The sequence below is a fragment of the Belonocnema kinseyi genome, chromosome 5 (genome assembly GCF_010883055.1).
Source record: "Belonocnema kinseyi isolate 2016_QV_RU_SX_M_011 chromosome 5, B_treatae_v1, whole genome shotgun sequence".
NCBI classification, from domain to species: Eukaryota; Metazoa; Arthropoda; class Insecta; order Hymenoptera; family Cynipidae; genus Belonocnema; species Belonocnema kinseyi.
In genome coordinates this window covers 105,696,893-105,712,631 of record NC_046661.1, presented here as the reverse complement: position 1 = coordinate 105,712,631, position 15,739 = coordinate 105,696,893, and the positions used below count along the sequence as shown (strand labels likewise).

At 34.2% G+C, this 15,739-nt stretch overlaps 1 protein-coding gene across 1 annotated transcript in view; it reads left to right on the top strand.

The window, feature by feature from the left end:
• Nucleotides 1-15,739, top strand: part of LOC117173443 (potassium voltage-gated channel subfamily KQT member 1-like) — a 302,430-nt gene that overhangs the window by 169,692 nt on the left and 116,999 nt on the right. The window lies entirely within an intron of this gene.

Below are 15,739 nucleotides of genomic sequence, written 5' to 3'. Positions count from 1 at the left end.
AATGGCACCTGGGTGAGGTGTCTAGAACGGTGACTCTGGGATACCGGGCGACCTCTCAGAGTAAGCAGCCTTATCCCTGCATGCGGGGCTCTACAAGGATGGGCGAACCCCTTTTCCTAGCTTCTCGTGGGAACAACAATGACAACACCAAACATAGTTGTAGTAAGTGCGGTTCAAAACAACAGAAAGCGCAGGGCTCCCGAAAATGGGTCGGCCAACAATGCCGACCAATCTAGAGCTGGGGGAGCCAATGAAAATGGATTCAATGCGATGGATCGGCGGGATCTCGTGACCTTTGGCTGGATGGAGCAACTGAATCACGACTTGCTAGACTGCTACGATGCGAGTGTGGCCCGTGAACGGGGTTACATGGCACGGCTGCATGCTCTGTGGTGCGAGAAACACCCGGAGCTATCGCATTTTTTGCAGCAACGTCTGCGAAACCATGATGAACTACTCCGTAAAAGGGGCTATGTAAGCGGAACGCCTACTCTACCACAGCTAAAACAAGCCGGCAACCAAGAAAGAAAGCTGACACTAAGGCCAACCGTGGGCAGGCATCCAATAGATGAAGAGCGATGCTTTACGGCCCGGAGAAACATCAACACTAAGGTTTCTTTCAAGCCTAAAGATCTGGCTGAAATGGATGACGAGCTTCGTGGACATTTTTCCGGTGAATCCGACCTCTGGGCTATCAATTATTGGGTGTATAATGCAGCGAGAGCTTTGGCCGATGCGAACCGTAAAACAAAACCAACGGTTGATCATAAGACCAAAAGACGAATGCATCAACTTGCCATAAAGATAGGCTGGAAAAGACAGTACGCGTCCTGCATTCAATATGTGATTGACTACATCACATCTGGCAAGAATTTTACTGCCAAGGTTCGAAAGTTCGCGCGCGAACTCCGGACCCGTTATTACACACTTAACAAGTCAAAGCTGCTGACCATCAGACAGCATATTGTTGAGAGAATAAGGATGCTATCTGACGCTAAGAGAAGTCTAGAGCGTAGGGAGATATGGGTCAGAGAAAATCAACAGTTTCTCTCTGACCCATCTCGACTCTTCCAAAACCCTCCAGTTACTGTTGACCACCCGCCCGAACCAGAGGAGGTCCAAGTATTTTGGAGAAAAGTCCACGAAGTGCAGCATAGACTGGACGAAGACTCAGAAAATATAAATAACTTCAAGGAGCTGTGTGATGCCCTCATAACACCTGATGAAGAATGCCCACCCATCACTACCGAGGAGGTGAAAAAAGTATTAACAGGGATGAAGAACTATTCCGCACCGGGACCAGATTGTATCAAAACCTTCTGGTGGAAGAAGTTTCCTTCAACCCATCAGTATTTGGCCCGTATTTTCACCTCATATTTAATTTCGGAAGAGCCGATTCCCGAGTGGTTGGTGGAAGGACCAAATAGGCAACTGAAGAGGTGCTTTTGCTGTTATGCAAATTAATCTAAGTAATGGATAGACCGGGAGCAGCCATTTAGGTCTGGCCTCGATCTTCCTGTTCACCGACAGGTCTCTCCCGCCCATGACTGGCCACTTTAAACTTGACCTGTCCGTGAAGGTAGAAGGGCCTGTTATTGTGAGCCGCAAGGGACCTCGTCTGTGATTTAGAAAAATTCACAACTTGGAGATGTTTAGATTCTCCAGTTGCGTCCTCTTCCTGAGGCCTATCGTGCCTGACTCACCGCTAGGACGCTGTCTTAAGTGACGGGTTGAATTTCTCCAGCCGACCGAGAACCACCTGCGGGTCCTTGAGTTTACCTGGGAACCACGCCGTAGCCTTAACCATCTTCTGGAGCAACTCAATCCCACCCACCTTAAAAGATGCGCCTTCCCAAGGTCTTATCTCGGCCAAAAACTTGTGTAGCCGAGCCTTGGCCGCTGGGTCCGCTGTTACAAATACAAAGACCCCTCCCCTGCAGAAATCTGTCTTGAATTTAGGCCACTGATTTGGGGACACTCTCTCAAGCGCCCTCCAGGTAGCCTCCCTGAGAAGCTCAAGCTGCTATGCAGTGAGGAACGAGTCCGGGTAACTCGTATCTGTCACCACCACGGACCGCCTTGTGCCTCCTCAAAGGCTTACTCAGTGCTGGTTATCGGCGTTGTGGTCGTCAATGTATTAGGTACTGCAGCTGCTCCACTGGCCTGCTGCGCTTGCCTTCTCAGTCTCCTTTTCAGGAAACCGCTGATGCGTTTTTTCTTATCGGGGGGCTGATTGGCCACTCCCGTTTCCATAGCCTTACTCAGAGGGGCCGTCGCACCTTCAGCTCCCGAAAAAGCTGGAGACACAGCCACCGCCTGAGTGAGGCTTGCCGTAGAGACAGGTCGGTGTGAAAGGGTTATGCTAGACCTGCTGTGACCTAGCCCCTTTCCCCGCTCCGCCAACTCCCTTCCTCCTTCTTCGTTTTATGATTTTGCGTGTTCCATTTTGATTCCCACGAGTAGCTGGGGAAACAAAGGTCCGCCCCTGCAGAGCCCCGCACGCAAGGATTAGACTAATTACTCGAGGAGGTCATCCGGTGTCCCCGAGAGGCCGTTAGGACACCTTCGTAACCCCTAGGTGCCAAAGAGCCATGGGCACGATCAATCTACACCCATGGTTAATGGGGGTGATCACATTGAGCGAGAAACTCAATGAATAGCCGTTCACAGGGCACCATACCAACGGAGGGCTGTTTCTTGGTCGCAGTACGGGACGTACGTCATTCCCTTGATGACTCCAGAGATTGGAGATCGGTCCGGGAGGGTTCCTCGACACAGGGATCCAGGAAGCCCGTGTTAGCTAGGCTCTTTTACCATTCTATCATACTACAATCATACATACCAGGAGAGCCCATTTATAGGGATTCTTTTCAAAACACCCAGGAGAGCCTGCTTATAGGGGTCCTTTTATCCATATCCATACTCATGCAGGCCGAGGTCCGTTTGACCCCTATGTCCCACACCCTTAAATGGAAACATGCTATATATGTATATATATTTATTTATTTATGTATATCTAAAGTAAATTAATGTAATACATTGCGCGTAATTCAGTGGCCATTTGTGGAACTAATTAACTGACTGTGCGGTGGCGTTTGGAACTAGTTAATTCCCGCTAGCTGGATGCTATGGTAAAAGAGCTATCTTAATGCTCACTTTCCTGGGGCGTAATGGGTTCATGACATGGTGGTTTCCTAATAAAAAAATTTTAATTTTAAATATTCTAGGGTATTTTAGAAGATTGGACGGAATTGTCAAGCGATTAAAAAAAGTTCGAAGTGTAATGAAAATATTTAAAACAATTTGAAACATGTTAGTTTATTTTAAACAATTCTAAGGAATTTTCGTTAGATTACCATGATTCTAATAGATTTTTGGAGATTCGAAATATTTTTTGTATTTTGAAAGATTCCAACGAATTTTCAATAGCTTTTAATTGTGTGCCAGCGGGCTCGTAATTGGAAGACGTTTTTAGAACACCCTAAAGACGTTTTTAAGGCGTAAGGTTTAAAATAAGTTCTTAGAACGTTAAAAAAGACATTTGTGCTACTAAAAAATCTGAGGCAATTTCAAAAGATTTTAAAGGATTTAAAAATATTTAAGGGTTTTATAAAAAAATAACAGGAATTTTCAATAGATTTCAAAGAAAAATTCAAAGAATTTTGAATATCTTATGGTATTTTTTAAGATTTTAATGAAATTTAAGAGCACTACAAAATTCAAAGACATTTCAAAAGATTTAAATAATTTGAAACGATGTTTTCGTCATCTCTTTAAATGTCTTAAAAAGTTTAAAATTATGATCTGGTACCAAGATGTTTAAAGCAGAATTATTGTACAATATTAAAAAATAATTAAAATTTTCTCTTTTATGAATAATGTTTAGAAACATTCAGAAACAATTTTAATTATCAAATATTATCAAATAAAATACGAAAGAGCAAATTGAAAACAGCTGCTTAAAGTCATATTCAAGCAGTACGGAAACAATGAGGTAGTAAAAAAAGTAAGTTTAAGATTTTCAAGATTTTCGTTCTACCCGTTCTGCCTAATTTTTTCGATAAGATTTCAAAGAGTGTAACGATTAAACTTTCCTTGTCAGAATATTTCTCTTTTTTATGTATAAATTTTTCTACTCTAATTAGTGCTTTAAACTATTTGCAAAACAGAGATTCTTGAGTTATAATTTTATCCTTTCTTCTTTTTTTACCCAAGTGTATATCATTATTGAAGCTGCTTCTCAGTTTTTCTTTTTAGTTAAGCATGGGGAAATTTGTTATTGAGAGCAAAAACTTCATTTGTCTTCTTTAATTTAACCAAAATTTTATTTTGAACACTGTGCTTCAACGAATTTTAGCCTATCAGAGTATTAAAAAAGAAAATTGATGGTTTTTCGTTAACGCGATTGGTATCAGGGCACGCAAGTGCTTTAGGCATCGCTCGTTTACATTTTCTCTTAAAAATATATCTCTCCTGTCGTATAAAAAAAATAAATGCTAGAACACTAAATGTGCACGACGATACAGGTTCACGCTGAATTAGTTTCAGCACAAATATGTTGAGTTGGAAAAACTCACTTTTGCTATAAGTCACGTATCAGATAAGGGTGAGTGAAAGATGATCTGTCGTCATTTTTCATTTTAACACATGTATCTTAACTTGCGAATAAAATGTATCAGGCTAGATTTAATAAATTAGAATTATGATTATTACAATTAAAAAATAGTGTGCCAATAATTATTTCCACAAAGACCAAATTTAAGAGCTTTTCGAATTTCCTGTTTTTTTTTTTAAATCAAAGCTTCATAAACTCAGGCCTGACATTACATGGAGTCCATGGAAGCCCGACACACAGTGTGACCTAGAATGGTTTTTATTTACACTTGGTGTAATGTTTTCTAAATTTTCTCTGCACCTCCCCTCCCCCCCCCCAGTTTTTTCGAATAACCAAAAAAGATTCTTCGAATTTGAGTGAAATCGGTTACGATTCAGGGGTCGCGCAAAGACCAGTTTTCTATTGATTCAACATGGAAAGAAGTTAGCTTTTTGTAAATCTAATATCTAAACGCGATACTGTTTTACAAATAATTTCGTATTTCAGTATATTGTTTAGAATTTATTAGAGAATAAGAATCACTTTAAAATGTTTAAACTGAATGATCTTAAACCACTCTTACCGGTCCACAAAGAAACCTCATATGCAGGGCCCCCAAGCTGGTGTGTATTTCACCGCCTAACCTCTTTTTTTCTAAGAAAAACTCACAAATGTAATAAAGCACTAAAATATATTAATACATATGTTTTTTCATGTCGTGGAGAGCAGGAAGTGCATTTTTTAAATTCGAATTATCAATTCTGTTAAATATATATAATTTAGTTTTTTTAAATCTGGTGGCAAAATTAAAAGAAAAAATATCGAAAATAGTACTGACGTTACTGTAACCCGATATCTGTCATAAGTTTTACCCCACCATTGAAAAAAAATTAATAATTATTTTCAGTGATTTACAACCTAGGTGACAATTTTGTGTGTATGGCGAATGTAGCGCCTCTGCGACAGGGCTTTGAACTTATTACCCAAAGTTTTGTCGTGGTGAAATACACACCAGCTTGGGGGCCCTGTTCATAATTTTAATTTTATGCGGTTTCTGAGCGAGTGTTAAAAGTTTTGTTTTCATGAATAATTATTAATTTGTTAAGTAAAATGAACTCGTAATTTTTAACCAATTTTCAACTGCCTAAAAAATTTAAATTAAAAAAAAAATTTTTCAGTTAGCTCGCGAAAAAAAGTATTTTCTACATCTTATGAGTAATTTAATCCATAATAACAATAAAATAATTTGTGAAAGCATGTTTCAAATTATTTAACTCTTACGTTTTTGTACAAGTATATAGTTTACCTAAAAAAATCAGGCGATACATTTTACCGCATCAAAATTTTGACAGATTTTAATATTTTTCGGTACTAAATTGTTTTCTAAGAATACTTTTGAATAGTTGAGTAAATAAAAAATTATATTAACATATTTATTCAGCCTAAATTCAATAAAATATCAATATAATTGGGAACTTATAATAATAACCTTTAGAAAAAACTTTCTTTTTGCGACTTACCTGAATAAATAAATGTCTTAACAAATTTAAATTGTGTGAATAATTGAAAATAAGTCAAAAGAAGGCTGAATATTCTTGACTTACCGATTATTAATTACACAGGCCGACAAATTTTAAAGCCAGAGACCAGACCTAACATTTCCGAAGGATTTTGATGCGCTGAATCCGAATCCACAAAAGCTAATATGGAATTTGAAAGTACTAATCTTTCCCTTTCAAACCTACTCAGATTTATTGGCATATCTTTATTTTTCACAAAAATATTGTAATTTGAACATTTTTATTTTAGCGTTTTAACTCATTAACGCTGAGGTGTTCATATTTATACAACACACTCTCTATTGCTGATGGTACGATATTTTTTCTTCAAAATTTTATCTCAGGGGTTTTGGGCCCCGTTCATTTTTCGGAATGGATAAAATTTAAGAAAGGTAAAATTTCAGAATGGGTTATAATACATAATGGTAAAACTTAGGAATACTAAAAATTCGGAAAAAGGAATAAATCAGAAATTCAAAACTCTGAATAGCATTTATTCGGAAACCAAAGAAGCGGAATGAGTAAAAATTCGGAAACGTTAAAATTAGGAGGGTGAACAATTAGGAATAAGTAAAAATACGGAGAGGAAAAATTCGAAAAGTAGAAAAATTCGGAATAGTAAATAAATGTTGCTATTAGCAGGTCTATAGTTTTTTATGTATAGTAGCATATAAATATTTATCATAGTAAATTTGAATAGCATATTATAATAAATTTATGATATCCATCATTTTAAATTTTTCACGAAAAAATTATTATTTTTTATCATTATATAATTTAAAAACAATTTTCAACGTACGACGTAAATTTATTATGATTTGATATTTAAATTCACTGCGATAAACATTTCTTTGCTTCCATACATAAATAATTATACACCTGCTAATAGGTATATTTATTAACAATTCCGAATTTTTCTACTTTACGAATTTTTCCTCTCCGTATATTTACATATTCCTAATTTTTCACCCTCCTAATTTTAACGCTTCTGAATTTTCACCCATTCCGCTTCTTTGGTGTCCGAAGAAATACCTTTCAAAGTTTTGGATTTCCGACTTATTGCTCTTTCCTACTTTTTGCTATTCCTAAGTTTTACCATTATGTATTATAACCTATTCTGAAATTTTAGCTTTCTTAATTTTTACCGTTCCGAAAAATGAACGGGTCCCGGGGTTTTCGAGGGTGCCCTTTCTATTGCCGTTGTCAGTTTTTTGTTATAATCCCTAGAAGATCCAATATGAGCTGATGACGCTTTTATGACTTGTTATGCATAAGTGATGAAATTCGTTTTTAAGTTAATATGTTTTGTCACGTTTGTGGAAAGTATGAAACGGAGAAATACCGTCGATCAATTAATGATTCGATAAAAACGTCATACTTCAACTGTTATGGGACTTCAATGAAAAATTTGGATAAACCGTGGGTACCAACCTCCATTTGTCATGCTTGTAGATTAAACTTGTCAAATTGGGAAGATAAAAGTACCAAAACGCAGACTGTTAATCAACCACCCATTTGTCGTGAGCCCAACAATCATGATACTGATTGTTACTTTTGCTTATGCAAAGCAGGAGGTTTTTTTAAAAAGTATTTTAAGAAGATCGTTTACCCTGATGTAAAAAATGTTACACCAGCCAAGATTGGCATTAGAAATTACTCTGAAAACAAAAGTGACCGATCATCTCACGAATCAATGGATACTGATGACCCTAATGCAACTGAAGATTCATCTTGGGAAGAATCAGAGGATGAAAGTCCTAAATCTTTTGACCAAGACGGATAAGACGATTTTATACATGACCTTGATCTTCCAAAAGATAAAGCTGAGCTTTGCGCTTCACGACTCAAAGAGAGAAAACTATTGTTACCTGGCACTAGAGTAACTGTTTACAGAAATAGAGAAGAAATGTTTATCAAGAACTTTTCGATGGACAGTTTTTTCCAATTAATCCTGATAAAAATAAAATACAATGTCCATAATTAGCTTATTTAAGGTCACTTCAAAATGGATAACGAAGAAATAGCGAGACAGATTAGAGTGGATGGTTGGTCAGTATAATGTTGTTTATGAAAGTCTTGTTGGCAGAAAGAAAGTATTATTTCCACCACTACATATAAAACTAGGGTTACTAAAGCAATTTGTGAAAGCCCTAAACAATGAAGGAGAATGTTTCAATTATATCAGATCTACATTTTCGTATTTAAGTGATGCCAAAATTAAGGAAGGTATTTTTGTTGGGCCTGATATAAAAAACTTATCAAAGATGATGATTTTATCAAAACCATGACATCTATTGAAAAGGATGCATGGTTGAGTTTCAAAGATGTTGTACAGAAATCTCTAGGGAACAATCGAGATCCAAAGTTTAGAACTATTATATCTAGTATGTTAAAGAATTTTAAAAGATTAGGTTGTTTTATGAATATGAAATTACATTTTCTCAAATTTCATTTGGATTATTTCCCAGAAAATGTTGGAGCATTCAGTGGAGAAATGGGCGAACGCTTTCATCAAGACTTTCACCAAAAAGAGCAACATTATCAAGGTCGATGCAATGTAAGAATGATGGCCGACTATTGCTGGTCTTTGCAAAGAAATGATAATGACCCTACTAGTCATAAACGAAAGTCTCTTCAACGATCGTTTGACATGAAGCGCGAACGTTTCCATAAGAAAACAAGCAATTAGTTTTACCTTCATTGGACATACAATCGTAACTCTTGCCTTAACTGGCTGGGCAATCGTAAGTCTTGCCTTGACTGGCTGGACGATTCAAAATCTTGCCTTGACTGACTGGGCGATTCAAATTCCTGCAATCTAAAGTCTTGCCTTAATTGGCTGGAAAATATAAGTACTTCCTTGCGTAGCTGGACAATCCCAAGTCTTCCCCTAACAGAATGGGAAATCGTAAGTCTTTCCTTGATTGGCTGGGCAATCTAAAGTCTTGCCTCAATTGACTGGAGAATATTAATTACTTCCTTGCTTAGCTGGACAATCCCAAGTCTTGCCTTAACTGGCTGGGCAATCGTAAGTCTTGCCTTGCCTGGCTGGACGATTCAAAATCTTGTCTTGACTGGCTGGACGATGAAAAGTCTTGCCTTTATTGGCTGGGAAATCCAAAGGCTTGCCATAATTGGCTGGGCAATCTAAAGTCTTACCTTAATTGGCTGAAAAGTATTAAGTACTTTTTTGCTTAGCTGGACAATCCCAAGTCCAGCCTTAAGTGACTGGAAAATATTGAGTATTGCCTCAGTAAGCTGGAAAATCCTAAGTATATTTACAATATTAAATGAAGCATAATTGTAAAATTTGTTGTTTTTTTTTAAACCTAACTTTTTTCCATATTCGCTCTTCTAGGAGTTATAAAAAAAACCTGATCCAATCGAAATGAAACCACCGAAAACCCCTCAGATAACATTTTCAAGGGACCATCTCGGCGTTAATGATTTAATACGCTAAATTGAAAAATTTCATTTCCAGATTAGCCCACTTGTAGTGGAATGGAAGCTTCTAATGTGTCCCCTAAGGGTTTATATTTTTCTTGCACCTTCTTCTTAATTCCTTTGCACACCCCCACACACTTACTTGATAATGGAAGGGGAACATACAGTTAAAGTTGAGTTCCGAACCACCAAGAGCAACAGCTTTAAGTACTTAGAGAAAAAACCTTTTTCTCTAGAGTTACCGGTCCCACGAGTCTCCGGAGATGAACAACTCCCTTGCTAGGCTAGTGTTCATCGCATGGGCCGCCGAGGCTCTTCCAGGGTGCGAGGCGGGAATCGAACCCGCAAGCCAACGGAGTGGGTCCAAAGCCTACGCTTTAGCCTCCACGGCCATCGTCCCACTTAGCGCACTTGTAGTGTGGAATTCAATTATTTCACGAAATGTAAACGACTAAATTCGCTGCTCCCAGGGTTAGGTGGGTTAGCCTGCTTATGATTTGGTAGGGGTGATTTCTGGGTTTAGGTGGATTAGCAAGTACGTGAGTTAACCCACTTATGGCATGGAACTTCATTATTCCAAGAAAAATATGTGACTAAACTTATTGTTCCCAGGGTCAGGTGGGTTAGCATGTTTGTGGCTTGCTAGGGGTGGTTTCTACCCCTAAGAAACGGCTTCCGTAGAATTGAAAAGATACGGGTTCCATATTTTTTATTGTTTTATCAATGTGCAAAGTTTGGTTCCAAACGACTGTACGCTTTTTGGTTGGTATTTTTTGCGAGATCCTTTGTTCTTTTTTAAACCCTAAATTGTGGCCACCCTATTGGATCTTCTAGGGATTATAACAAAAAACTGATATCGGCAATAGAAAGGGCACCCTCGTAAACCCCTGACATAATATTTTGAAGAAAAAATATCGTACCGTCAGCAATATAGAATGCATTGTATAAACCTAAACACCTCAACGTTAATGGGTTAAAACGCATCAAAATCCTTCGGAAATGTTTGGTCTGTTTTCTGGCTTTTGACTTTTGTCAAATTGTGTCGGCCTGTGTTATTAGTGAAAAAAAGTTTTAAAAAACGGTAATAAGCCACAATAGTATGTGAAATTGAAATTTGTTATTCATGGAGTTTTCTTTAGGGACCCACTAGAGTGGCTTGAAGTCTATTTGAGAATTGGCCATTAGTTTACTGTTGATTGTATACGATTTTAAATACAAAGTTTTAATCTATTCCTAATAAATACGGCGCTATTCGGCGTAATTTAATTAATTTAAATGCTGTGGTTTTAATTGACTTGACCTGAACATGCATGTCTCCCTACCAGAATTGATCAATCAGTGTTTCTACTATCTACCAAAAATTTCCAGTAGGATAGAGTAAAAAAATTATCTACGATGTTGTATGAGCAAATTAATGAACAAAGGCCATTTTCTCGTAATTGGCAATGACAACTTCTTTAAATTCATTGTTTTTATATTCAATGTGGCAAGAATTCATACCTAATTGAGATTGGCTAAGAACAATAGCTGCTGCTTGACAATTATTTAAACAATTTTTATAAGCAACTACACAGTTTTCGTATGGCAGAATGCTTGGGCTCAATTTTTATTCATTATCGAAATAAAATATCTTGGCAATGACTCTTCGCTTTCATTTCTTCCAAAGTAACAACAAATTATTATTATTCAAGCAATAATTATAAGCAAATTCACATTTTCAATATTATTCCAGAAATAGGTATAATTTGTTGAGGAACTAACTAAAAATGTATTTTTAGTGACTTATAACTGTAACTTTCTTTAAATTGATAAAACATATTAATTATTCAAATAAATCTTATAAATAAATCCATATTTTAACCATTTATCAAAGAATAGGCATATTTTTATCGTAGAATTTACTAACAGTGTCTTACCAATTACTAATTCTTGTTTTTTTTTAAACTAGGACTATTGATTTTCTAAACAAAATTTATATAAAAATGCACAGTTTGGCCATTTTTTCATGATAAATATTAATTTTTTCGGAATCAAAAAGAAAAACCGTGTTAATTAATCCTTTTTGTTCTATTTTTCTAACTAATAAAACGTCTTGATTATTTAAACTATATTTATAAACAAATTCACAGTTTAAAGATTTTTTCATGATAAATTTAACTTTATAGGGGAATGAACTAAAAGTTTTAGAGATATGTTAACCAAAGGTATGATGGGTTTTTGGTTATTGGATTATGACATTATCTATGTATGGTTTATCTTGTCTTTACGACAACTGAAACTGTGAATTTGCTTATCAATATTGTTTGGATAATCAACAGTTCTTTTTAATTATATAAATATGGCAAGAAGTATTCACTGGCAAGCTCTTTATAGCTTATTCTGCGTAAAACAATAAATCTATTCATGCGAAAGTGGCCAAAATGCACTTTTGTTTGTAAAAATTGTTGAAATAATGAACTCCTCTTATCGATTGGCCAATTATCATAACAAAGAATCATTGCACACCTAAGTTAATTTGCTCAGAAAACGAAGTCTATTCTTGGAAAAATGGTCAAAATTTGCATTTATTTATAAATTTTCTATAAATAATTAATATTTTTCAATAATCAGAACAAAACTAGAGTTGTCTCAAATCCACAAATAGTTGGGCCTATTCGTAAAATAATGTTTAAAATGTCTTTATCAAGACATTTTTGTTCGATTCTGCAATAAAACTTAAGTCTATTCATTGTGACGTACGATAACTCTGAAATTTCTTATAATATTTTTCTAAATAATTGTCAGACTGCAGCTATTACTAACTAGTCGCAACTAGGCACTCATTCTTCTCATATTTTATATAAAAACAATGACTTATAAGCAACTAATTATTGCGAAACACGAGAAAAAGGATTTTTTTATTAATTTTTTTAAAACATAATAAATTATTTTTCGTCTCTAAACTAATAAAATATTTTTTGAGAATAATAAAATTGGCTTGTGGGCACATTTTCCCCCAAGAAGCGCTTTTGGATATACTAAGCGTGCTGCCCAATAATTTGTCAGAAGTAGAACGCATTCAATATTATTTAATTTTTTTAATTTTACCGTTTTTTTTCGAAATCTTAAAATTTTTAAACTGATTCGGTAACCCACTGTTATAGTCGTTACACCCATATGAGAACATATAGTATTTATAAATAATTATAAAAAATGACTTTAAGAAACTCAGTATAACAGAAGTAAATTATTTCAAGTTCATTTAACAGATTCAAACAAATTGCAAGACATTACAAAAATTATAATGGAAGTCAAATAATTTTGTAGCATTTTCAAGGATATCGTGAGATTTCAAAGAATTTTATAAGAATTAAGAGAATTAACGGGACCTTCAATTGTTCCAAGGGATTTTAATGGATTCAAAAGATTTTAAGCTATTTTGAAAGATTCTAAAGTATTTCAAAGATTTCGCAAATTTTAAAGTATTTAAGAGTATTGTGTAGAATTTCTAAAAATTTGAAGCTGGATTTTAAAAGATTCTTATAGAACTTTGAAAAATAAAGAAAAAATAAGGATTTTGAAAAAATGCCTAAAGATTCCAAACATTTCAAGTGACTTATACGGCTTTCAAATATTTTAAGGACTACGCAGTAAGTAAAAAACTTTCAAAGGATTAAGAAGATTTTAATTTATTTTGAAAGATTTCACAAAAGTGGGAAAGATTTAAAAAATGACAATGAGTTCCAAAGAATTTTGAATAGTTTCCAGAGACTTTGATAAATTTAAAAGGATTTCCTAAGATTTAGGGGCTTTATATACATTCAAGTATTTCAAAGATTTTAGGTGATCATTTGAATTTTCAAAAAAAATTTGCCGAACTCTACGAAATAAGCTTACATTGCTTTCTTTCAAAGGCATTTAAAATGATTTTGACATATTTCGAACTACTTTATTATAAGAAAATTATTATAATTTTTATATGTACTAATTTTTCTACAATATTCATTCATAAGGGCCTGCTTGATTATAAAGATATTTTAAAACTCGCCGTTTTGTAAAACGCACAATTTATTAATTTAATATCTGTTTCTAAGACCTTACGAAATAACTACATAGCTAAGGTTCTAAATGGATGTAAAAGTGGAGTTTTTCCGATACAAAAATGTCTCATTTGTGAAGTGCCAGTCGGAGTTCCCTCTGTGCTACATCTGCTCATGTCTGATAGAAGTGAAATATCCATTGCACGCTTATAATATATAAGCATTCCGCACAGGGGTGACACAAAAAAATAAATATGTTCACTGTTTTGTTCTCTCTTAAAAAAAAAATTTATGTGAATTCCACCAAAAACGTGAAAATCTGTAATAATGTGCAGGCAATACTTTGATGATCCCATGAAAACCCTTCAAGGAATACGAATCCGTCTGAGTTTTTTAATTTAAACCTATCTGAGATCCTTTCATACTGCCCCGAAAACCACCCCATGCAAGAAAAATAAGACTTATGTGAATATTGCCCTTAATTATTAATTTTTTCTCGGAACCTCATAAATAAATGAATTGCAATATTTTATGTGTTTGTTAACTCAATCCATTTCATATCAGGCAAACTGTGCTTGCTGAATACACATTATCATTTCGGGACATAATATGTAATACGATGGTGTTTTAATGTATCGGAAAATTAAATTTTACACAAAAGGCCATGGTTTTATTTTTTCGTGATTTTTTCTGAATCAGTACTAGCATGTTACATTTATTTGAAAAAAGCTTTTCTGGAGAAAGTGTCTCCGAGAAGACAAAATTGGATTTACTTTCATTAAAAATTAAAATTCGCATGTTTTGCAACGAGACGAAATACAAGCAATGTCAAAAGAGCAAAGTTGTCTAAAATGAAAACTTACAAACAAGTTTTTAAGCACTTTCCTACATCTCTAATTTTTATTCTAAATTTTCGCCAAGATATCAGTTAAGTCAGCTATAATTGTATTTTTCTTAAATCAATAAAATATTATAATATTGTCTAAAAATATAACGTATAAATCTATAAGATAAATAATGTTGTTTATAAAATTGTATTGTTTCAAGAGTAATACAATAAGTTGCTTTTTTTGACTTTTTTCGGTCATTGTTTTGTTATTACAAAAAAATCGAATTTTTATTTTTGATAAAAATAAAACATTGAACTTTTATAGTAAATTAATTTAAAGATTTTCAGAAAAACAGCCGCCATTTTAAAAATTTTTTAAATTTTGTTAAGTTTCTAGTGTGTTTTGAAATTAAACAAAAAGATCCATCAGAATCTAGAAGTAAAAGTGCCTTGAAATTACTCTGTGACTTTAGCATCCACGGTTCGCCCGATTTAAAATTATTTCAATATGTTAAATTATTTCTAATAGCTGACACAATTTTTATTTTCTTTAATTTTTGAAATCTAATTCTTCAATGAAAAAATCTAGAAGATCGTACTTTATTGTTTGCTTAAACCATTAATTATGTCATAATATTATAAATTTATGATATTTTCTTAATGGTTTGGTCTTTTTTTGATTGCGAAAAGTGATTTTTTTCAGTTCTTTGTTATATTCCTTTTAATGAGTTCTAATACTTTAAAATTTTTTAATGTACTGCTAATTATTAAAATGATTTTTATTTCTTTAAAAAATTGTTAAATTAGAATATCACAAATTAATGGTATTTTATGTATGCTATGGCCTAAATAATAAATGTTAACACCTATAGCTTAATATGTTCGTTATTTTTTATTATTCTTATTTACTTAAAAATTTATTGAAAAATGAACGGAAATATCTGTTCACATTAAGTCGTAGCATTCAGAAAACACCATTAATTTTCGACATTCTACGGAAGTAAAAATGTTCAAGTGAAAAAAATGGTTGAAACAATTAGAAATTTATTTAAACATAAATAAAACCTTGAATTTATTCATTTATGAGGGTCCATAAAAAATCAGAAAAAATTCATAATTTAGTTCAATATTGATGAACAGAATTCCTGAAAATAAAACCAAAAATCCAACGACCAAATTTGGACAACCACCACAAAATGTTCCCATTGGAATATAAAAAAAGGAACTCTTCTCTCCCCTCCCTTCTCCCTAAAAAAGAAAAAAAAAAGAAAATGATTCATCTTTACTTCGGACG